This window comes from Empidonax traillii, unplaced genomic scaffold (genome assembly GCF_003031625.1).
Source record: "Empidonax traillii isolate 1590-97213 ecotype Southwest subspecies unplaced genomic scaffold, ASM303162v1 scaffold25:size3598162, whole genome shotgun sequence".
NCBI classification, from domain to species: Eukaryota; Metazoa; Chordata; class Aves; order Passeriformes; family Tyrannidae; genus Empidonax; species Empidonax traillii.
The window spans coordinates 567,005-590,124 of record NW_020955218.1 but is presented as its reverse complement, the minus strand read 5'-3'; the positions used below and the strand labels follow the sequence as shown (position 1 = coordinate 590,124).

General features: G+C 41.5%; 1 protein-coding gene across 2 annotated transcripts in view; it reads right to left on the bottom strand.

Annotated features, from left to right (window-relative positions):
- Positions 1 to 23,120, bottom strand: part of SOX5 (SRY-box 5) — a 640,352-nt gene that overhangs the window by 332,479 nt on the left and 284,753 nt on the right. For both annotated transcript variants that reach the window (XM_027905265.1, XM_027905273.1), the window contains exon 4: positions 3,107 to 3,267. The gene's annotated coding sequence lies outside the window, so the exon portion shown is untranslated. The remainder of the gene's footprint in view (positions 1 to 3,106; positions 3,268 to 23,120) is intronic.

Below are 23,120 nucleotides of genomic sequence, written 5' to 3'. Positions count from 1 at the left end.
ACCTGGTACATTTTCCTCCTTTAGAGCTTATGCCTTAATTTATCTAGAGGTTTTATCATTGCATTGTTAGATAACCCTGTGTGGAACAGACACTACACACCAAGAATTCAGAAAAACAGGAACAGTGTTGCTGCCCTGTGTATTTCATGCCAGAGTCAGAACAACAGCTCTGTATCTACAGCCTGGTATAATTAACACCAGCTTGCCATTTTACACAGAAACATTAACTCTTCCAAGCAAGTGCTTCCCCCATCCATCCAGTTCCTTGGATGGATGAAATAAGTCACTCAGAGTTAGTTTCCCACAATTACAGAGCTCTATCTGATATTGCAGGCACACAGCACAAATTGAATTCAGTGGGATTTCTGTATATTCAGCATCTGAAGGTTTGGGACTATAAATATTAACCTTTCTCCAAAGCAATCATATCCAATGTATCACACCATAGGAGGCCAAAACACTGGGCCTGATCCTGCAATACAAATCCTGTCATCCTTTTCTTTCTTATTTTTTTTTCTTTAAGCTAGCAGAACTATTTGTGTAAATAAATAGGCACTCAGTGCATTTCTTTTCCAGCATCCCGAGTGGCTGGCACAGACTGAGTTACACAGCATGAATCTAACCGAGATCATCTACACTGTTCCCCTGGAACAGCACCTGAGCCCTTCTGCCCTTAAACTGCTCTGAAAGTACAAATTTACAAGCAGCATTTGAAGCATGACTCAAACATCCTTGAGTATGAGCAAGATCTGGTGTGTGACACAACTGGCTCGCCTTTATTTTATTATCATTATTACCACTCCCAGGCTTTGGAGGCCTCTATGTGTCTCAACACATTTCTTTAGCATCTCTGATAGCCTTCAGTCTTCCTGCATTTTCTACCTCTGAACCAGTAGCAAATGGCAAGGAAAAAACTACATAAACAAATGGGTTCACGCAGGACACAAGAAAATCCATGCAGCTAACTTAAGTTTAATGCTCTTCAACTCAATTCCTCCTTCCCTTGCCCCTGGCCCCCAGGGGAGGTGGGAGGAATGGTTTAAATCAATAACCAAAGGCTTCAATTCTACAAACCCTTGAGCCATTAGAGCTCTGAGTCCTTGGTGCACCCGTCATAACCTCCCCCGCCCCTGCACACACCCACACACACGTAACACATATGAAAAAAAAGAAAACTCCCAGCCTGGCATTAAGGACATTCACTCAGTGCTCTTTACTTAAAGGAAGAAAACAATTAAGTGAAACCTTGAAGTAATCTCATTCTGCCTATTTAGCCTCTTCATCCCTCAATGTGTGGTTAGTAAGTGTTGCAATCAGGGGCTAAGGCCTGCTATCATTCGGCCTTAATTAAAAAAGACACAAGCAGTGGAGCTGTGAATTAGAAATGTAACAACGCACTACCCCTGATTAATTCGAGGCTCATGTTGGATTAATAACTCCAAACAAAGAACAAAAGGAAATTGTTATGCGAATTGCAGTCCTCCCAGGCCAGACAAAGGTCAAATCACAGGATTTCAATTTCATCCGGAGTCGCTTAATCAACTCCCTCGGAAGGAAGACCATATGCAGTCCTGAAAGCTACCCATTGTAGTCGTGTTGTCACTGGACCTGAGAGACAGCACAGAGATAATCCCAACTATTCCCCATCTTTTCTCCTTCTTGTCTGTTTCTTTTCTTTCTCAGTTTCTTTTTTCTTTTCCCTTTTTTTTTTTTTTTTTTTTCCATTTTGACAAAACCCCTTCATTAGGGCTAATGATTAAGGAATAAGGACACTATCTGTCAGAAAGCAGCTTTTGTGGCTGCTGCCCCATGGAAGCTCCCTAGCTCTCACTGCCCATGCAGCTGCACAGGCAGCTCCTCATTTTGAGGGGGGTCTTCTCCAGCAGCAGCAGAAGCCACAAACTGCTGTGCTTCATTCAGCATCACACAGTCACATGCAACAAACAGCACCTGGGGTGTGTAAAACAGGATGTGTTTTACACATTCCGTGCTCTGCCTACATCTTAATACAGGGGTCTTGCGAGTATGTTAGCTGGGGAAAAAGGATTTTCCCACTCTGAAGACCTATCTGACCAAAACTAAGCCACAGAGCATAAAATCCCATATTTCCTTGCTGTTCACACCCCCAGTAAAATGATGATAATGATGAGGGAGCAAAGCAGCTGTCAGTTTTTATGATCTAAAATAAATTATCCCTCCAGTAAGCAGACACAGAGCATGTCCCCCTGCTCCCCACCAAACGTGACTTCTCAAGTAACTCACATGGCAGGGCATTTTATATGGACTGCCCAGTTATTCTATTTAAAGAATAAAGAAAAGTCCAAGTCTGCTAAGGGACCTGTCCCCTCATGCCAAGACCAAGCCTATAGAAACTGAAAAGGAATAAGAAAGAAGCTCTGAGGTAGAGACTGCAACAGGGAGAACAATTCCTGCCCTGGGCCTTCCAGAAGGGCTCTGCCCATCAGTACAGTACCATCAGTTTGCCACACAGCTGCCTGCAGCTGGCCCCGACTGGATGGGGCAGGTGCCCTCTCTCAGACAGATCCCTAGTGTTTATACACATTTCAAAAGCCAAGCTGGAATTTCTCAGGGTTTCATTTGCTGGGTTTTTTTGTGTTTGTTTTTGGTGGGGTTTTTTTGTTTGTTTGTTTTTTTGGTTTTTTTTTGCATATTCTGTAAAGCAACACAGTTCAGGACCAAATTTGCTTTCTTCAGCAATCAGCTCCAGCAAAGGGTCAAGAGCCAATAACACTTCCTACCTTGATGTAAGTCTCTTGCTTAACTCAAACAAATCTCTTCTGATTTACAGGAGAATGAGATACAAAGATTTAAGCAACAGTTCTCTTTTAATCTCAGATTCTGGTCCCAAACATATTCTGTGTATGAACTCGTTACTGTAGGATTGCTAACAAATGCATCATGACCCTCTGACTTGATTTTGCCAAGAGATACCTTACAGCCCAATAAAACCACCCAAAACCTGGTACTGGTACCTGGCACTGTACCAGTAGTTTCTAAACCTGAAGGCACCAATGGATAAGAGTTAGGATTCACATATTAAAACACCTTGGGAAATGCAGGTGCAGATTCTGTAGAAGTCTCTTACCTGTGTTAGGCGCTGGAATAAAACTGTAGGTCACTCGGTGAACTTAAAAGAAGATCCTGTTTTGACTTTCAGCTTGGGATCATCTCCATTCAGTTCTGTCAGAAACTACACCTGGTCCTCTTTCCAAGGGGCTGCTTACACACCCGCTGTCTCCGAATTAGCTGTTGGAGGGGAAGAAGTGGTTCGTGAATTGGCCCATTCTGAAGTCCTTTCCCACCCAGAAATATTCCAGTTTTAAATACTAACCCAGTAAATGACTATTCAACTTCTCTGATGCTTTCCTTTTAAGTATCAGTTCACTCTTACTTTACATATTGATTTCCTAGCGTGCAACCAAAAATTAAAATGAAATACCTACTGTGCCATGGGAAAGGAGAGTCACATATTCACAACTCTTTTGCCTATGTTATACCACATCATTAAATCCAAATTATATGGAATGCAAATTCTGTTAGAAATAAATCTCTCAAGCATTCTAGCAGCTCCAAAAAGTAAGAATAATTTTTTGAAATCTGTTACTATTAGAAGCTCAGCAACGTGCACTACAAGCTATTTTAGCTACTTGTACTCTTCAGTGCAAAAGTAAAATACAAGTTTTAAGTGTGCAGCTCCAAAACTGTAGCCTATGTACTCGTTTGTCAAAGAAAGCAAGCTGTGCACACAGCCCAGTAAGAATAAATGGGATGACAAGCTTGTCCCTTTCCTTTATTCTTACTCCAGGTGCTATGGAGCTGTTCTTCATCTCCTTGTCCCAAAGAGACATCACCCTCTCAGAAAAAAATCCTCTTCCTTTATAATAAATTCTGAGCCTCAAGTTATTATTATTCTGTGATATGAAACAGAATCACAGAATGGTTAAGGTTGGAAGGGACCACAGTGGGTCATCTGGTCCCACCTCCCTGCTCAAGCAGGGTCATCCCTGAGCACGTGGCACAGGATTGTGTCCAGACAGTTCTTGAATATCTCCAGTGAGGGAGACTCCACGACCTCTCTGGGCAATCAGTTCTAGTGCTTGGTCACCCACACAGTAAAAAAAGTTCTTCCTCATGTTCAGCTGGAACTTCCTGTGCATCAGTTTCTGCCCGTTGCCTCTTGTCCTACTGCTTGGCAAGCTCGAGCACAGCCTGGTCCATCCTCTGATACCACCCCTTCAGATACAAATAGACATTGATGAGGTCCCTCTCAGCAGCCTCTTCTTGAAGCTGAGCAGGCCCAGCTCCCTCAGCCTGTCCCTTCTCTAAGAGAGATGTCATTAATCTATATGCAATAATTCATTGTATATAGATAAATGACAGTAGCCTTTGAGTACATACACTTAAAGACTTTACAGTCCTTGACTCAATTGTAAAAATCTTCACTGGGAAACATTCTGCAGCACCTTTTTGGAAAATGACTGTTTGGTGTTGGTATTCATTCATGTGATTTCTTTGAGGCAAGCAAAGAGCTCACTTCCATAACATCTGAATGGCCTCCACTCAGGCTGCACACCATCACCCTACAATACTGTTGCACATGAAGCTTCAGCTTCTTATGTCAGCTGCATATAGAATTTCAACTTTCATGTTGAAGTTTAGTTAAGCTTGTAGCTGTTAGTCTAATGGGGAAAGCCTGGCCACACATTTCCCATGTATTCTAATTACTCAAGGATAAGTTTTTCTTCAACAGTTGCAGAATCACAGAACCATTTAGGGTGGAAAAGACCTCCAAGATCATCAAGTCCAACCTTTGACTGATCACCACCTTATCAACTACACCACGGCACTAAGTGCCCCATTCAGTTATTTCTTGAAAACTGCCAGGGATGGTGACTCTACCACCTCCCTGGGCAGCCCATTCCAATGTTTAGTAAGCCTTTCATGAAGAAATTCCTCATATGTCTAACCTGAACTTCCCCTGGTGTTTCTTGAGCCTATGTCCTCTCATCCTGTCACTTGCTGCCTGGAAGAAGAGGCCAACCCCCACCTGGCTACAACCCCTCTTCAGGTAGTAGCAGAGAGTGATAAGGTCTCCCTTGAGCCTTCTTTTCTCCAAGCTAAAGAACCAGAGCTCCCTCAGTCTCTCCTCAAAGGACTTACTCTCTAGTTAGCACACACTCACAAACTTTTAAGAACCTAAGTTCATAGTCCAGGTCCCCAGGCCCATAAGAGGCTGTTACTCCTCTCAGTACAGAACATGCACCTCTTGCTTATTGGTGAATGGTGTGCAAATAAATGCATTACAAAATCTGATGTGTTAAGAAAAAAAACAGCTCACCAGAATGACCAAATACATCCACTGCTATTGTAATACAACAACAAAAAGGTGCTTAGGACAGCTCTCTTCTGTTTTCTACAGAAGAAGGCAGAGGCAGGTAGATATTGGGGCATCAGCTCCTTTTCCAACCCAAATGCCAGCACAAGCCAAGTAGCCAGGAGCTTCTGTAGCTTACTTTAGATGATAATCAGTTGAAAGTCTGCTGAGGATGAGGAGAAGAATCTATTTAATACTGCTGACGCAATCAGCCTCCACCACCAAGTTTGGCACGTGTATTCTGCATCTTGAAATCAAACTTTGCCCACTTTCATAGCTCCTGAACACACTGCTGAGAAAAAAACAGCTTCCAATGCTCTTAATGGGACAGGTGTAGCCTAAAATCTTCCCCATTTCATTTTCAGCACAACTGCCTATCTCTCTGACACAGCTACGCTGACGTAGGTGGGAAGAAAAGGCATGCCCTAGCTAAACTACACCTGGGGACCAGCAGAATGCCCTGTATTTCCATGCAATCCCTCAAAATCAAAGATGTCTTAGAGCCTGTCCCATTCTCCTTGCTTCTCTCAGCTATCTCCAAAGACCTATGAATTTTTATAAATCCCAAAGCATAAACAACAGGCAAGCATTTAAAGCTGCCCTCAACTTGACTTGCTCTTTTCTTTTCAGTAACCGTCTCAAAGCTGTGTACCTGTTTCTTTAAGCAAACAAACCAACAAATTTCTCTGATTTTACTTGACATTTTTTCTAATCCTCTCTCTTTACTTAGGAGCTGCCTCTTTCTCTTCCCTTCCACTCAAACAAGCTGCTGGGTGAAAGATATTCCTCCTCTGCAGCTTCTACCAAGTGTGCAATAGCTTTCACGTATCTCTACCTCACTGACCCTTCATCTCTTTTCAAATCACAGATAAGAAACAACATTTCCTTATCTTGCTAAGAACTGGGAATACTTTCCACTTCTATTACAATATTTGCCACCCCTATTAAGCACTCTAAGAGTCTGCATGAAAAAAAAAACATAAATATGGTAGTTTTCTGCCAGATTGCAAGAAACAACTAGGGCCAGTTTTTCAGGGGACAGTATTCCAAACTATACTGTAAGCAAGCAGCTGTATCAAAAGATTAAATACGATGGGATGTGCAGAGAAAACCAGTTATGTCAAGCCCATTTGTCTCTCTCCAAAAAACCCAGCCCAACCAACCAAAGATAATGTGGGTTCTCCTATTCACCTTACCAAAATGCCACTTCAGTTAGAGAGATAAAATCAGAACACAACAAATTAGGTTTTACGTCTGGATAATTTTTCCAGAGAAGTCCAGCACCTTTATTTAAGCTCAACTTAAAGGATTGCACACCATATCTGAGAGCTGCTGGGCAGCTGCTGCTCCCCCTCTCAGAGGTGGCTGCTCCTCAGTTCTGGCTGGCATAAAGCAGGGCAGGATACACAACCCTTATTCTCACAATGCCATGTTAATTTACATAATTAGTCCCACTGACATCAGTAGGAAAACATGTACTGTAAAAAAAGTAGTGCAGGAGAACATTTATCTTTTTGCAATAAAACCATACAACAAACATATCCAATCTAAGCACACTAAATTTACTTTCCAAGGAGTCCAAACAATAGCTGCCAACACATCCATACAGATTACATGTTCTTAGTTTATGGAAAAAATGGAGTAATGTTTTATACTTTTCATTATAGGGCTATTGTCTGATTTTTTTTATTTATTTTTTTTTTTAATGCAAGAAATACGTTTAGTGAGAAAATTTTGCAGGAAAAGGTTTTCCTACTTAAGCAAAGAATAAAATGCAGAAAACAAAAAATATTAACAAGAAATTATCTGTTTCTATAACATTTTCATGGCAGCTCAGACATGCAGGAGAGAAGTACCAGCAGCTAAAGAGGCTGAAAATCCAAATCACAGAATCATTTGGGTTGGAAAAGGCCTCTAAGATCATCAGGTCCAACCATTAACCCAGCACTACCAAGCCCACCACTAAAACACGTCCCCAAGTGTAACATCTACATGTCTTTTAAGCACTTCCAGGGATGGTGACTCCAGCACTTCCCTGGGCAGCCCATTGCAATGCCTGACCACCCTTTCATATAGAACAGAAACTTAACCTGTTTCAAGTACTCTACCACTACTGCTGTAGTCCTGGAGTCTTCTGGATTCTTAGGAATTTATTGATTTCCTTGAAAGAGACAGTTTTCATTCCAAGACATAAAAATATTTCATGAAACAATTTTCTTTTTTTCACTTTTGGCGAGCTTTAACGGTAATTCTGAGGATTGCCAATTATTGTTATAAATCAAGAAACACAGTAGTAACTTCCTTGGAAAAGAATCTATAATACTTCCACAAAGTATCAGGAATCCTACCTAATTCTTCATTGCCATGATGAGAAATTACACCAAGTAGTAAGAGCAAGAGTCTATCCATGTTACATAAAAAGGAAGAGCCTGGAAAGAGGTTCCAGAACCTTGAAAGAACTGGATCTTATGAAGCCTTATTTCACCTTTGCTTTTTTTTTTTCTTTTTTTTTTTTTCATTTTCTTGTGAAATCTGTCTCCTTTGCTTTGATGCCTTTGATTGAAGGGTATTGTGTAAGTGACTCGCATTTGCACAGCTCAGAAACATGAACACCAACAAAAGCCAAAACATACAATTTGGTGTATTTGCTTGCTGACTAAACACTTTTTCTTACATCTTTCTCTGCTTGGAGGGTAAATTGTTAGTTTCAAAGCTGAATGACTGCTTCAGTAAGTTGGGAAGCAGACTATCAGTACAGTGTGATAATTAAGGGATCTTAGTTCTTAAACAATGCTGATAAAACAGAAATCCCTCTCCCTTTTTTCTGGATTACCTTTAGAACTGAAATCAGAGCATGCTAAATGAATAATAATTTGCACCTTCTGTGAATGATAGAAGATTGAATCAAATTTTAACTCAACTCTATTTGTAAATCCCTCAGGATGACATAATTACTATTCAACACATACCTTAATTAGCTGTACACATCTATTTCATAGTATTTAACAGGTTTAAACAGTTTTTATTGTCTCTTGAATGGATGCTCCATTCTTATCAAAATGAAAATAATTCTGAATTTCCTAAACTGGAAGAAATTTGCTCACAGAAGTCAAGAAATGACCTGGACATTACAGTCCCTATAGTCAAATAGTTATCTTTTTTTTGGCATTTTTAATTTTGTTTCAAGTTCACTAACGGTATAAAGACTTGAGGGTGCACTGATGTGAATTATTGTTGCTGCTGCTTCTTTCCTTTTGATGAAAAAAGTTCATAGTTGCATGGTGTGGTGAAAAGAAAAGTCTACTAAAATTTTTGCACATAATTTGAAATAAATACAAGCCAATCTGGGACATAATTTCTTTTCCTGGTTTGGATTACAGTACGGCCTCACCTCTAGAAAGAAGCATTGCTTTCATTGCTCCATCACAGATCAGAAACAGGTTGAAATTCAGCAGATGAAATTGAAGAATCAGCATTTGAGACCTTGATCCTCATACTGTGTAAAAGCAGGTCCTTGCTCACACACAGAGGCTGTTCTTTAAGCCAGTGGGATCTGCAGAGCAACACCGCTCAGCCACACACTGCAAGCTGCCATGAGCCGAGGCTTGCCCGGAATCACAGGCACAACATTTCCTAAAATCAGAGAATCACAGAAGCTTTTAGGTTGGAAAAGACCTCTAAGGTCATTGAGTCCCTTAACTCAGCACTGCCAGGTCTACCACTAAACCACATCCCTAAGTGCCACATCCACACTTCCTTTAAATACCTCCAGGGATACTGACAATAAAAGCAAACGAGGATGACAATGATTATGTGCAGACACACATGCACGTGGTATGTTTTCATTATTTTGTCAAACTGCCCCAAGTGAGATTAAAATGTTTACTTAAGTACTTATTTTATACTCTGTGTCATTTGCTTTCTGTTCTCCTTAAAATATAATGCAAAAGACAGATGACTCCTCAGCACAACTCGCTGTTCCCGGGGCCAAATCTAAATGAAGATAATCAACAGAAAAATGATGGAGGCTGAGCCTGTCGGAGGAGGGAAAAGCAGGACTAGAAGTGCTTTGCTCTCCCAATCACCTTGGTTTCAGTGGACCAGAGAGAAGCCAAGACCTCTGCAGTCCTGGTAAGGAAGCACTACCAGGACCTAAGAGCCTGGGGAATAGGGAAAGACCAAGGATGAGGCACACTGATCTAGCATGGGAGAAACTAAACAACTTGAGGAAACAGTCTGAAGAATATTTTAGGTACTACTCCTCCCAACCACCTCAACATCATCAGACCAGGACTTAAAAGTCCCAACATTTGCCATATACAGTGATGTTGATAAACAAAAAACCTCCCACCCTAAACCATACCTAAATGCCTTCCAGTGCATTTGAGATCCTTTTGTTTTATCTTTCTCTTAATTCTTTAGGGTGCCTCAACACCATATTTTCAAGTTTTTCACTGCAATTCACTGTAGTAAAAACTTTTTGTTTTTTCTACAAGTGGAGGTAGAGATTCTCACACATTTGTCTTATCTCAGAACAGGGTTTTGCAAGACACATTACATATTGTAAGCTTCGTGGTAAAACTGCAGGCATTGTGTTGGGAAACTAATCTGTTTTGCCACTGAAACAGAACCAGGGAAAACAAAATAAAAATAAACTTATTCAGTCAGGAGTGGTTCTTATTTCATAGTTATGTTTCTTCCTGTCTGTATGATGAAACTGTAAATGCTCAATCATTAAAAATTAAAAAGATTAGGAACACTCAAATATATGAATCTGATCCCATAGCTTTCTCAAAGGTAAAAAAAGGGGAGGGGTGGTATATATGCCAAGATATACTTTTATACTTTACCATCCCCTTTCTCTGCACGTAAGTTTCCACCTTGCCTTGCTCTGGTCTCAGCTGAGACCCAACCAGAGAAGGTCCCAAACCTTTCTGGAATCTTGACAGGTTTAGAGTCACCACCTGCAAATCAGTAAGTACTCGAAACTCACTGGAAGTGAGAGCAGGCTGGGAGCAACAGGCTCCTCTGCTCCCGCCATGCAAACAAAGCAGGCTGCAATCTCCCGCGCCAGCGTCTGTCCCTGAGCAGCCCGCTGGCTCCTCCTGGACAGCACCCCACAGGAACCTCATTTTGAGGTGACAAAAAGATGGACCTCATGTTGCTGCACTGCATATCTATCTCCAAGTCGTTACCCTGGAAAAGAGAAAAGCTATTTGTACTCTCCCCAGTAAACTTGCTCTTCTCGATTTTCCTAACATTGTAATGGAACTTTCCCGCCTGTCGTGTGGGTCACTTGTTTTGTACTGGAAAAATTGCAGATCATGGGGAGAAAAATGCTGCTCTATGCAATTACTGTGTAGCATTAGCATAGTGCTGGATACTCTCTAATTACATACAGTACTGTTGACATGCATATAAAAAAAATGATATAGATTACTTATATATCATTTCTTACTAGAAAGAGAAGTAGTTTGAGCTCAGCCAGCTACCCAGGGAAAAAACTACAGGAGGCCAAAGAAGGATTTACAATTCTTTTTCCGCTTAAATGACATCATCTGTGAGGAAACATGCATTTTGATGGAGCACATTATAGAAGAACATTGTGAGGGTAAAAAAAGCTTGATAGAAGATCCAGGCAGCAAAAACATGCGATTTTGAGTATCATAAAAAGGGTGGTAGTTCCAGCTCATGTGGATCACCAAATACATTCTGTTCCTGACTGAACCCTACTGTCTTACAATACTCATACTGTATTATTTATTATTTGCATTATATATTATTTGCATTTCAGTATCCCCAGCAAGGCCTCCAGGAAACCCCACAGGAGTATTTTCGTGTTTGGTTGATTAGTTTTGCATCTGCATAAAAATATTTGCCTTGTGCCTGAAACCTTGACTTCAATGTGGAAACACAGAAAAAGCAGGAAATAATTCTGATCTTTCTGCTTTCCAACTCCAAGTTAATAAAATGTTTAAATTAACTTTAAGACGAAGTTCATAATATGAACAATGTCTTAAAATTACATTCAGTGTGCCAAATTTCTGAAAGCACTTCTAAGTTCTGCTGAAGCCCCAAGTACCTATAAACCTGTTGAGTGGTGAGCACAGGCATCTGAGCCATCAACAGCCATTTCAGATTTTACTTACTATTATCTGTGGAATACATGACGATGAAAATCAGCTGATACCTGTTTTTCATGGCTGTGGTTTCACCATGAAGGTAGTAATGCACATGAAACTCATTGTGAGTACACTTACACATGAAACCATTCAGTGGGTAGCACTCAAAAAAATAAACATCTGTATGTGCCTCAGCAGAAAAAAAAGAAAACTTCAAAGAAACATCAAGTTTGCAGTATTGTTTTTTTCTAAACACTAAATACTGTAAGTGGAGATACTGTCTCTACATAATGCACGTTGGCACAACCACAGCTCATTCTTGTGTAAATAATTTGATATAGCATTATACAAACTGCAAATATGGCACTTAATTTTATTAAGAAAACAACTGATGCAATAGCAGCTACAGCAAAACTGGAATGGTAAATAGGTTGTATTTTTATTAAACTTTTCCTTAGGCCTTTCTGGCAGTTAATTTATTAATTTTATAAGCTTCTGACAGTTATTTTATGGAAGTCACACACCCAGTGACTCTGCTTCAACAGGTTGAAAGAGACTCTACAATCCTACAGTAGGCAGGGTAGATGCAACTAAGTTATCTAATTGATTTGGCTTCATTATTTCCTTTGAGGGAATCTGAAAGATGAATTTCAGGACTTAAAATAACACGGACCTGGAATAACAAGATCATTGGATGGAAAAGTCAGTCAAACGTGGAAGAATGGAATAGATCAATTTTTTGGTAAGAAGCTTTTTGCTTTGTGAGATTGAGCTGACAGGCATTACTTCATTCTCATAAAAATGAAAAAAGCTCCAAGTGGGAGTTGCCATGCAGTGGGAAGAAAAAATGAATGGCATATTTGGGATCTGGCAAGTAGAATGGATCTGGGAAAAAATTTGGTCCTAAGTCCCAAAGTATAGCAGATCTGTGCCCTGATTAGCTCACATTCACCCAAACCTCCTTCTGTGCCCTGTGCTTAGATTAGGTTGTGCACACAACCTATTTTCTATTTATGCAACATCTGCTCTGCTTTGAGATTGCAAGCAAGAACATTTCCAGGCTCCAAAGCAGGATGAGATTACAGACTGGCAAACTGAGCTGGATAAAACAAGGCCGGAGCCACAAAGATTTAGGTTCAACTCAGATTATTTAAGATTCCAAAAATGTGCCTATTTTGCATTAACATAAATGATTTCTCATATTTATACCTTCTTCCAGTTTTAAGAAGGAAAAGAAATAGAGTGCTTAATTAGTAAAAGTTCATCTAGTGCTGTTCTCTCACATGACCAGAGTGACAAATCTTGTGGATATCATGTGTAGTGCCATAATTAAACCTTCAGCCCTGATTATTCAGAGCTTGGAGAGTCATCTAAGCCCTGTCAACCAGACACACTGATGTTCTCCTACTACTGGAATGAAGAGGGGAGTACAGGGAAAAAGGGGATGCCCAAGCACAGACGCCAGTATGAAAAATGTGCACCTAGTGGGAATGTTGCAGGGACTGAGAGAGGAGGAAAGCTGCAGTGCTGCTGAAACAGGGGGAGATGTCAAGGATGACCCTCACAGGATCCCCCCAGAGATGGCCAGTTCAAAATAAGAAAAAGAAGGATGCTTTTTTCCTAAGGAGCAACTGGCAATATGTCTGGTAACATCTGCAGTAAAATTAACACTGGTTGTGGTCAAAATCATCTCTGTGGGTGGCAAGACCATGATTTGGTCTGCAGCAGCAACAGCCACTAAGCATGGAAGATCTATTTAATTTGTTTTAATAGCAACAGGCAGAAGGTTAAATACTTGACCAAGATGACAACCTCAGGGCTGACGGACAGGACCACAGAGCTGCTCTTACCTTCCTGGTGGACTTGGCTTCACTGATTGCACCTCAGGCTCACTGGCAAAGTACACGTGAACAGAGATGCTGCTGCTATTGAACTGACAGTTCAACAGCCCCACTGATACTCTGTGAAGCCATAAGCGCACAAAAAAACCTCAGCTTAAATTCACAACCTGGCCAGAAAGATAGTGGCTTACCAGTTTGATTATCCAAATACTTTCAGTTCAGTTCAGTGAAATAATAGTTCACTGATAGCCTTTAAATAAATAAATAAATCCCTCTTTACTTGGCCATGATTGAGGGTTTCTTTCTCCCTTGGAAGAGGCTACAAGACAAGGAATGCCATTCAGCTAAGTAGGGACTGGCTGCATCAAAAAGCAGCCAGGATTTCTCCTTCCCCCCATTCTTCCCCTCCCCAACACAATAGACCTGAAAACAAAAGACAGATTATTAGGTTTAAGTATGTAGCCCATTCTCCACATACCCCTTCCTCCCTCCTCCCACCCCTTCTTCAGCACATCTGGTAACCATGTGTGGCAAGTGCTAATGAAGACTTTCCTGAGCGAGCTACAATTAGTTCCGACTGCTGTTCGCCTCTCTCGGCTGTACGGAGGATAAAAACCAAACCAAAACAAAATCTTCCCTTCACTGTTCCTGAAACCTCCTCCTGCCCCTGGGATTCCCCCTCCTCATCATGCTGCTGAAATTAAAACAAAACAAAAAAGTCCAAGAAAATACTTTGAGGCGCTCTTCTGCCTGATTTCTTTTTCTCCTTTTTTTTTAAATCAGCATTTTATTCATTTTGATTGAACACGACAGGCAGGCAACAGTGTTTCTATGATCCTGTCTACAATAGAGAATTGTTAAACAGATGTCCATTTTTTTTTTTCTTCCTAGCCTGGCAGTATTATACACATAGCAGTTTTATCTGCTTGAGCAGATCAAATTTGTGTGTGTGTGTGCGAGCGTGTGTGTTGCCATTTGGAGTGATTAGAATAAGCCGCACAGAGGCAAGATGTATTGTGCACAATTAAGCCCATCTCTAGACCGCACATTTTTGTTTACTCTTGGTCTCTTCTCCTCTCCCCAATCAAGCTGCTAATAGAGCTGTTTCAAGTTTCAACAAGGACCGCATTAGCTGCTGGTCTCCACATGAAACAGAATGCCAAACCCCAGCCTCTCCCCAAGATCTAAGCACCAGCCTCCCTGTCCTCCTTTACATTTCTCTCTGAAACAACCATGGCCCTCACCTTCAAAATTCCTAATGATTGCCCCTTATAGACACTCGGTGCAATGTAAAATTTCCCAGTGTGAGACTTTACATATTCCTTGTCATTTCTCTCAACTGTGTCACACAATATGATTGCCACTGACCAACCCCTACTTGAAAGTATGTTCCCACTAAACAAACAATCCGGATAATTGCTGTAGAAGTGATGATATCTGCATACATCATATTTCAATTATACCTTATTCACTCAAAAAATGGCTATGACCCTCCTACGCCTTTTGAACAGTGCTGTATATTGAAATGCAAAAAACTAAGTCCTAAAAGCAGAACAAAAGCAAAACTGATGCTTAAAAAGGAGTTATTCTCTTAAAATACACACGTTTCTACTTGCCAGATGATTTCTCAGAGAAGATGATAGGCTGGAGTAATGCAGGGAGGGAGGAACAAAAGGGGTTTTAATCATGGCTCGGATTAAGGAGTTGTATAACAATTGCTCTCCTTCCAGGCACATATACTGTACATGCTCACTGTAAATGATCAGCATTTAAAGAAACAAAGTGCACCGTGACGCATTTATTGTAAGGACAGCTGCATATACATTAACACTTTATTAATCAAAAGACACTAGGTATCTTTCTCCCTCATGATACCAGAAAATAGCACTTACACACACAGGACTGACAGCCAAAACCAGGCAGGAACATATCTTCTCCCCTATCCCAATTTCAAGTACATAAAACCCACTGCGGGGAAAAAAAAAAAAAAAAAGGCAAAAAAGCACAAGACTCTTTCTAATTTGAGGGCCTCTTCTTAGACAAAAAATATTGCTTCACCTCTACACAGTGTTGTTTTCCTCTGCACCAAGCAGGGAGTAGAGCAAAGCTGTTGCACTCCTAGAAATATTTTTTCCATAAAACATAAATTTTACACTTTGAAAAAAAGGCTAATTTTACTGGTAATGAATACCAGTAATAACTTAATGACTCACCACAGTACACACTTTAAGGAGGAGCTGGTGCTAATGCGTGAATAATTATTGACACAATTAAGTGCCCAACACTGGGCCTGTTAAACTGCTTCTGGCACGTGAGGGCTCCTTAATGGCTCCGTGGTACGGTACAATGACCCTAAAAGGTTTTAAAGTGCAGAGAGCTCCCCTTCGCTACTGCAAGGGATCCTCAGATTTCAAATCCATTCCCCGCCAGATAACGCTGAATTGCCGAGGATTTACATCCCATATGGGGTTTTGCCTGTTGCTGGACTGAATAATTAGCTATTTACTGATTCAGTAAACAGTAAGCTCACCCTTTGACCTGCCTTGGTATAGACTGTCTGGTCCCTAACCTCACCAGGGGCTTCCTCCTGCCTAATGGTTGTTCAGTGAGCCAGGGCTGCTGCTGGAAACCTCACTGCTCTCTTCCCACCAATGGCTCCAAAGTGCAGGACCCCAGCACCACGCCAGCCACTGAATCCTCAGCTTGGGCGGGATTAATCTCCACCTAATCTATGAAAGTTTGATTGAAATTGAAAAAAGTATTAACTGAAACATCTCCAAGTTGGATTGGCAACCACACCACACGTGTGCTCCCATCCCGAGATCCTCAAGACCTCTTGGCCCCGTTGCACACGCACAGGTTCCCCCTTTTACATGTGCAAATGTACAGATGTCCCAATTAAACACAAACCGAATCTCTGGCCCTGCTGTGCATACCACACTTATCTCTGACAAGTCCAGCAGAATCACTGGAAATATTTGCAAGGTTTCCAGCAAAGCAACATTATTATCAAGAAAGTCATAAAAAAGTCACCTCTGGCAAATAACTCCTGACCATGTTTCACAAGAAGGGCGCTCGTGTCCTCTGAACAAACGGGGCTGTCTCTAAGTCAAAACGTCCTGCCAAGATGCTTCATCAGTTAGCTGGAGCAACACACGCACTCACACAAAAACTGACCTTTTATTCTGAGATCCTGAACTCCCTCTGACCTTCCCCAAGCTATTCCAGCACGCATGTAGGTCCGTAAGACAGATGGACAGCCTGAGAGATGGACAAGCAGACAGACAGAGCATAATATTTTATTTTCAAATCTGCACATCCCGAGTACTGCACGTACAGAGTCAGCACCGACAGAGTCCCCAGTCCAGGGTTAATAAGGGTGTGTTGGAGTGTGTAACGCCGCTGTCGCACGCTGGCTGTGAGGCAGCTACGCTGTCTGAGACATGAAAGGAGAAAAGGGGGATTCTCAAGGATAACACAGCATTACCCTCCTGGTGCTGCCAACGTAACGGGCACCATTAACAGGAGAGGTGGCAGCCAGAACAATGACAAGGAAGTGGCCAATTAGGGGAGTTATAATCAAATTCTGCACACAGCCTGTGAAAGACTGTGTGGAGAACTGCTGGATAGTCACTACAGCCTGCAAGTCTCTTGTTCTCTAGAGTTGCTCCAACAGACAGTGGTGGGATGTCGTGCCATGAGGAAGAAGGACAGACAGGCTGGACAGACAATGCCCGCAATGGGCAGTCAGGGAAACCTCTCTACTCCTGCTGCGGTTTTCCTGCCTGGCCTTGGTGAAACACTCAATCATTCTGTGTTTTCTCATCTGTGAAATGCAAATAAAGATGCTGCCATGTTTGTAGGATGTTATCGGCACATAATAATTTTGAAAACGTGTGTACAAAAGTACACAGCAGAAAAGAACAGGAAAACCTGACTGACCTGAAAAATACACGTCCTGAATTAGAAACTACCAAACACAGTCTAATACTTATCACACAAGAAAAGACTTGGTAGGGAGATACCACTTCAAAAACTAAATGGCTTCATTCATTTCCTTTTATCAGATAACTGTAGATATAAACTCCAGTTTTGTTCCTGACAGACACCACAGGCCAACATCCAGCTTACTGGGACCTGGAGCACAGCCTAGTGATTGACCACGTGATGACACAGTCCCTCTGATACATCTCTACCAGACTTTGCACAACCCAAGGCCCTATCTGAAACACCAGAAGTAAGTGCTAGTTGGGAAGAAGATTTGCATCATGTATAATGAATCTCTGAAACTGCACAGTAAAGAAATCAAGATTTACTGGAGGACACAGGAGGATAAGGAAGACTTTGCAACAGCTAAGCAGTTTGTGCACCCATCCTGAAAGAAGTATCCCCCTCACTGCTCCTTCAGGCAAGTTGGGAGACAGGTAATCAGGGAAGAGATTCGCACCCTGTTCCTCTCCACTCAGGCACTGACAAGCGGGGTGTTATGGACACCAAATTCCTTTCAAAGATTTTGCGTCTTTTAAACTAGTCTCATAAAGGCAGTGAGTCAGAAATAAGCTTAAGCATTTTCATGACATACTCACGAGATGGTCGCAAATCATATTCTCACCAAGAGTGGTCCTACATTATACTGCCACTGCGTATTGGTAATATAATGCACCTTCAAAACTGCTTCTCCTTGTCCACAGGAAAAAAAACAAAAACAAAAACAAAAACGTTCCATGATCTATTAGAGGAAAAAAAGTCTTTGGAGTTTTTTTTGTTAGCAAGGAGTGGTTCAAAGGCAAAAAGTCACTGACTGGCAAAGCAGTAGTGGGCTTTGTCACTTGGAAATCAATGAGCTGCTAGTGAGTTTCACTCATAGCTATATCATGCCAGCTTAATGGTACCAGACTTCATAAACGGCTCTTGACCTCTTGCCCTAACTTGCAGCAGAAGACAGCTGTTCTAACAAGAGCAGTCCTGCAAGGGCAGCTTGGGAGAGTTTGTGTGGTTGCACGAGAGCAGGATTTCACTGCCGCTCCGCTGAGCTGCCACGCGGCCAGCGCTGCCCAGCCCCAGCCCCAGGTAACTCCCAGGCTGCCCTTTCTTTTCTGCAACAAACCAAAACGTGCAACAAAATATTGCCACATCCCATGAGCATATTGACACAATAGGGACTTCAACCCCAATTTTGCTTTGTGTTTTTTTTTTTTCAAATGGCTTTATTTATCTTAAGATAAAGCGCACATACTTTGCCGATGCGCTTAGGGCCTGATACAGGGGACGTGGAGACAGTGCATGCACCGGGCACTGGGTTGCCTGAGGACGGGACCTGTCCTGAGGTGCTGACCTGTGGCTCAGCTGCAATGGGAACCAGAGAACCCTGAGACACTTGCAGAATTAGTCTCCCTAAAAAAAGAAAGAAACTGATGAATTTTTTATGACTTGCAGTGCTAAACGTATGTTTTGAAGTCAGCTGGTGTGAAAGCTGCAGGGAAAAGGAATCAAACTTTCTGCTGTTGGTCATAGGTTTTTATAACATGGAGAGAAAAAAACAGACATTGTGTTTGCATTCTATTTCTGGGCCTTTTAAGCTGTAACAGCATGAGTGGTATTTGCATCAGGAGTTACCATATATCATTGCAAGCAACATATGCATAGATGGAAAAAAGATGACGGCAGCAGCAGGTTCAGTGAAATCTCAGGATCTCTCTGTGATAGGGACCTGCTAAAGGTTTGGTTTTATTTAGCGTAGCTTAAAATGTCATTGGCATATGTGTTTCTCAATTAACACCAATTTAATACACTCCAGAAGTGTTCTATTCTGAGAGCAGGCTTCAGAGTTTACAAAGGATCTAACCTGACATTTCAGTACAGGATATCCAGCCCCATTTACAACCAAGAAAGCACATTATGAAGGCTAGATTTTTTTTTTTTTTCGACATTGTGTAATGTTGCCTCTAATGATAAATACAAAAGTCAGAAAATCCAAGTATGTAGTATGGAAATTATGAATCCCTCCAACCTCTGTGAGTCACTCATGTCCCCCAGATGAAATGGTGCCTTGCAGCAAATACAGAGATTCAGCAAGTGGATGGTTGATTTTCCTTCTCAGTTGCCTTAACCATGCCATACATGCTGCTAAACAATTTCTCAATTGATATACTGCAAATTCACCAACAGAATACATGAAAAATATATTTTAAAAAATTTTTTAAAAAAATCAAGCCCCAAACTCAACAGAGAAGCAGTCAATAATCCTGAAAACCCTGGGCTTTCTGTCAAAAATCTGAGGAGAGAAAGATTTACTGATGATGGCTTCCTAAATGATAAATACAGATGTCCAACAGGATCCCAGAAACCAACTACTGAAAAGCTGAAGGATTATTTATTAAACAAAAGTATGAATAAAGAATAGGCAAGTATCATTTCACATGAACTTTACACAGACTATATGAATGTCTAGAGTCTATTTAGAAAGCGCGCCCAGCATTATTAACATTGATTTTGGAATAAACAATTCATTAGATGTAATGGGCCAAATTCAGCCCTGATGAAACCAGTAACTTCAGAGAAACTGTATGAGACAGAAATTCATCTCTTCAGATGCAGTGAAGTGTCTATTCTCAAATCAGTAACAATGGAGCATGCATTCAAAAATTATTGGGGAAAAAAAAGGTTAAAATCAAGCATTTCAAATTTAGGAAATAGTGGTATTCAACTTGCCTATTAATCCTGTCCTGCTGCGTGTCCATTGTCTGAACTGAAGAGGGAAAACTAGCCCAGGTTTTTGCAGTTCAAAAGTGTATCACAGGGCATTCACACAAGAGGGCAGAAGTGTGATTGGAGGGACAACCTGAATTTGGCCTTAATTGTCAATGTTTGGCTTTGCAATTTGCATGAACTTTCCTCTTTTTCTAAAGGGGAAAAAAAAAAAAAAAAGATAAAGACTAAACATATTACATGCAACCACTGAAACTTTCCAAATCACAGTTCCCGGCAAGGTTTATTCTCTGTCCCTCTGCACAAAAATCTACTGTTTCAGACTCAGGGTATGAGTTTGCAGAAAATAAGGTACCATCAGGTCTGCAGCCAGGAGAACTCACCACTTTTTCCCATTTCCCAGTTACATTGCTGGAGAATCTCCAGCTGATGCCAACCTAGGGAGGGAGAGCAAACATTACCACTTTTTGGTCCAACAGGATCTTTTAAAATTAATTGAGGTGATCTAAACGCATCAGACTGCTACTGTCTCTCGCAATAAATAATTTGGAAGAATCTTTCTTTGTAACATCTTTCTCACCTACACACTGTCTAGAGCATGTGTGTTTGTATATACCCATATATATATAAACACATCCCTGAACACACACAGTTGGAAAGACTTCATCCTGAGAATGACTTGCCAGGAAATCTGGAAAATTCTGATATATGATGAGTTAAAATATTAACAGATGTGCGCAAAGTGAGAATTTAACCCTGAATTTGATCAGAAATGCACGCTGAACTCTGATACAGGGAACTCGGAAATTCAAATCCATTATCTAACATGATCATCTTTAAAATGGAGGAAATCTTGTGCTTCAGATTCTTCAAGTCCTGACTCCAGTGCAAGCCTAGAGTTTCTCATGTTGTTTTGGATCTTTGAAAAGTGAACTCAAAAGATAAAACTCACTCATCAGGTCCCCAAGTGGCTATTCACACTGCCTAACTTGAGGCATCTAACTGTTCATAGAGTCAAGGGAGGTCCCTAGCATGGCTGCTCTGAAGCCCCTTGGATGAGCCTACCTGTCTCTGTGGATCATACAGATGCCTTTGGCTCCTAATTTCAGTACCTAACTTACATGAGGTTACATGGTGTGATAATTTCATCCTCAGTCCTTATTGTAACACCCATGTTAGTCTGCCATGAGCAAACTCACTCCCAAATGAGTGGGGTCTGAGTTAAATTCAGGTTTCAATAAAAATGAGCCTATGTGCAGATCTGGATGCCCTCGAGCTCTAAAAAATCAAAGACCTTATTCTAGATGCAAATTTGCCTGACCTAACTATAGCTTCAGCTGGAAATTTGGATTATTCTTTTCCTAAAAGAAGCTATAAAGCCCCTGTCCAAAGGTTCCTTATTTGTTTTATTCCAATTATATGGTAATGTTCACATCCCCATTTCCAAGCCTTCAGTTATCACTACTGAACCATTTTTATTCTATACTTCATAAGCAGCAGAGAATTTACAGAAGTACAAATATCTTGCCTGGCATTTGCATACCACTCCCCACTAAAGTGTTACCTCCCTTCCTTCTCCTTTCCCAGTTCACAAAAGAGAGTGGTGGGAAAAGAGCCAACAACTAAGTCCTGTTAAAACTGCAAAGAAAGTCCTACCTTGCACAGTGCAATTACAATCATGTAATCACAGAATCATGTAAGTTGGAAAAGACCTTTAAGATCGAGTCCAATCTTTGACTGGTTACCACCTTGTCAACTAGACCATGGCCACATTCAATCATTTCTTCAACATCTCCAGGGATGGCGACTCCACTACCTCCCTGGGCAGCCTGTTCCAATGCTTAATAACCCCTTAATGAACCATTTCCTCTTGTCCTATCCCTATTGCCTGGGAGAAGAGGTCAACCCTCACCTGGCTACAACCTCCTTTCAGGTAGTTTTAGAGAGCAGTTTCCCCTGAGAATCCTTTTCTCCAGGCTAAAAAGCCCCAGTTCCCTCAGCTACTCCTCACACAGACTCCTCTCCAGACCCTTCCCCAGCTCCACTGCCTTTCTCTGGACATGCTCTAACCCCTCAATGTCTTTCTGGAAGAGAGGGGCCCAGCACTGGACACAGCACTCAAGCTGTGGCCAAGTACAAAGGGACAATCGCTGCCCTCATCCTACTACCACATGATTTTTCTGATACAGTTAACCACACCAGGGCAGGCAAAGAGCATGTCTCAGTGCATGCTCATCCAGCATCTGTGCTGGATGTACAGCACCTGAAAGAGTTAAGAGTGTGAGGAGAGCTTTCAGAAATACCTAGAAACAAGGATACCTGCAGGGCGTGCTCAGTTTGTTTTGAAGATGTGTTGTTCTAACACAGTGGTTCACTGGTTGAATATATTGCTATTTGATATCCTGCTAGACAACTCTGTGGCTGGAGTTTTGTGTCAGATCAGTTAAGCTTTCTGTCAGGATGTTCACTTCAGTGGTGATCAAATCCCAGGCTTGTCTGCACAGGCAAGCCCACAGGACAGGCTGTGGTGGGACTGTACTGTGCACAAGCCTTGCTGCGTTCATCCTTCCCAGGTGAGGGAGCAGCTCCATCCACACCCCTGGTAGCAGGTTGTGCTCCATGGGGCACACACTCACCACCTCTGCAGAGGACGACAGAGCACAGGGACTCATCCGCTACACGTTCACACACTGTTTCTCTTTATTTCTAGCCTAAGTTATTCCTGCTCCAAACGGCCCCTTCCTTTTGCATCTTTTTCATGCTGCCTTCTAGGGGGTTTAATTTTTTATTTGTTTATTTATTTATTTAAAATCAGATGACAGGAGCACAATATGCCCTCCTCAGGCCAACACCTTCTCCCAGGAGGACAGGAGAAGGAACTCCATCCTGCCAGTCTCCTCTCCACCCATTTGACTTGACTCCTGAAAAAGGACAAATTCTCACAGAGTGCCTCACAGATCTCCCCCCTCTGTACTGACTTAACATAAACATAGTTCACGATAGAAAATTTTGCCTCTTTAGGATGTTTTCATTTTGAACTCTCAGCACTTAAAA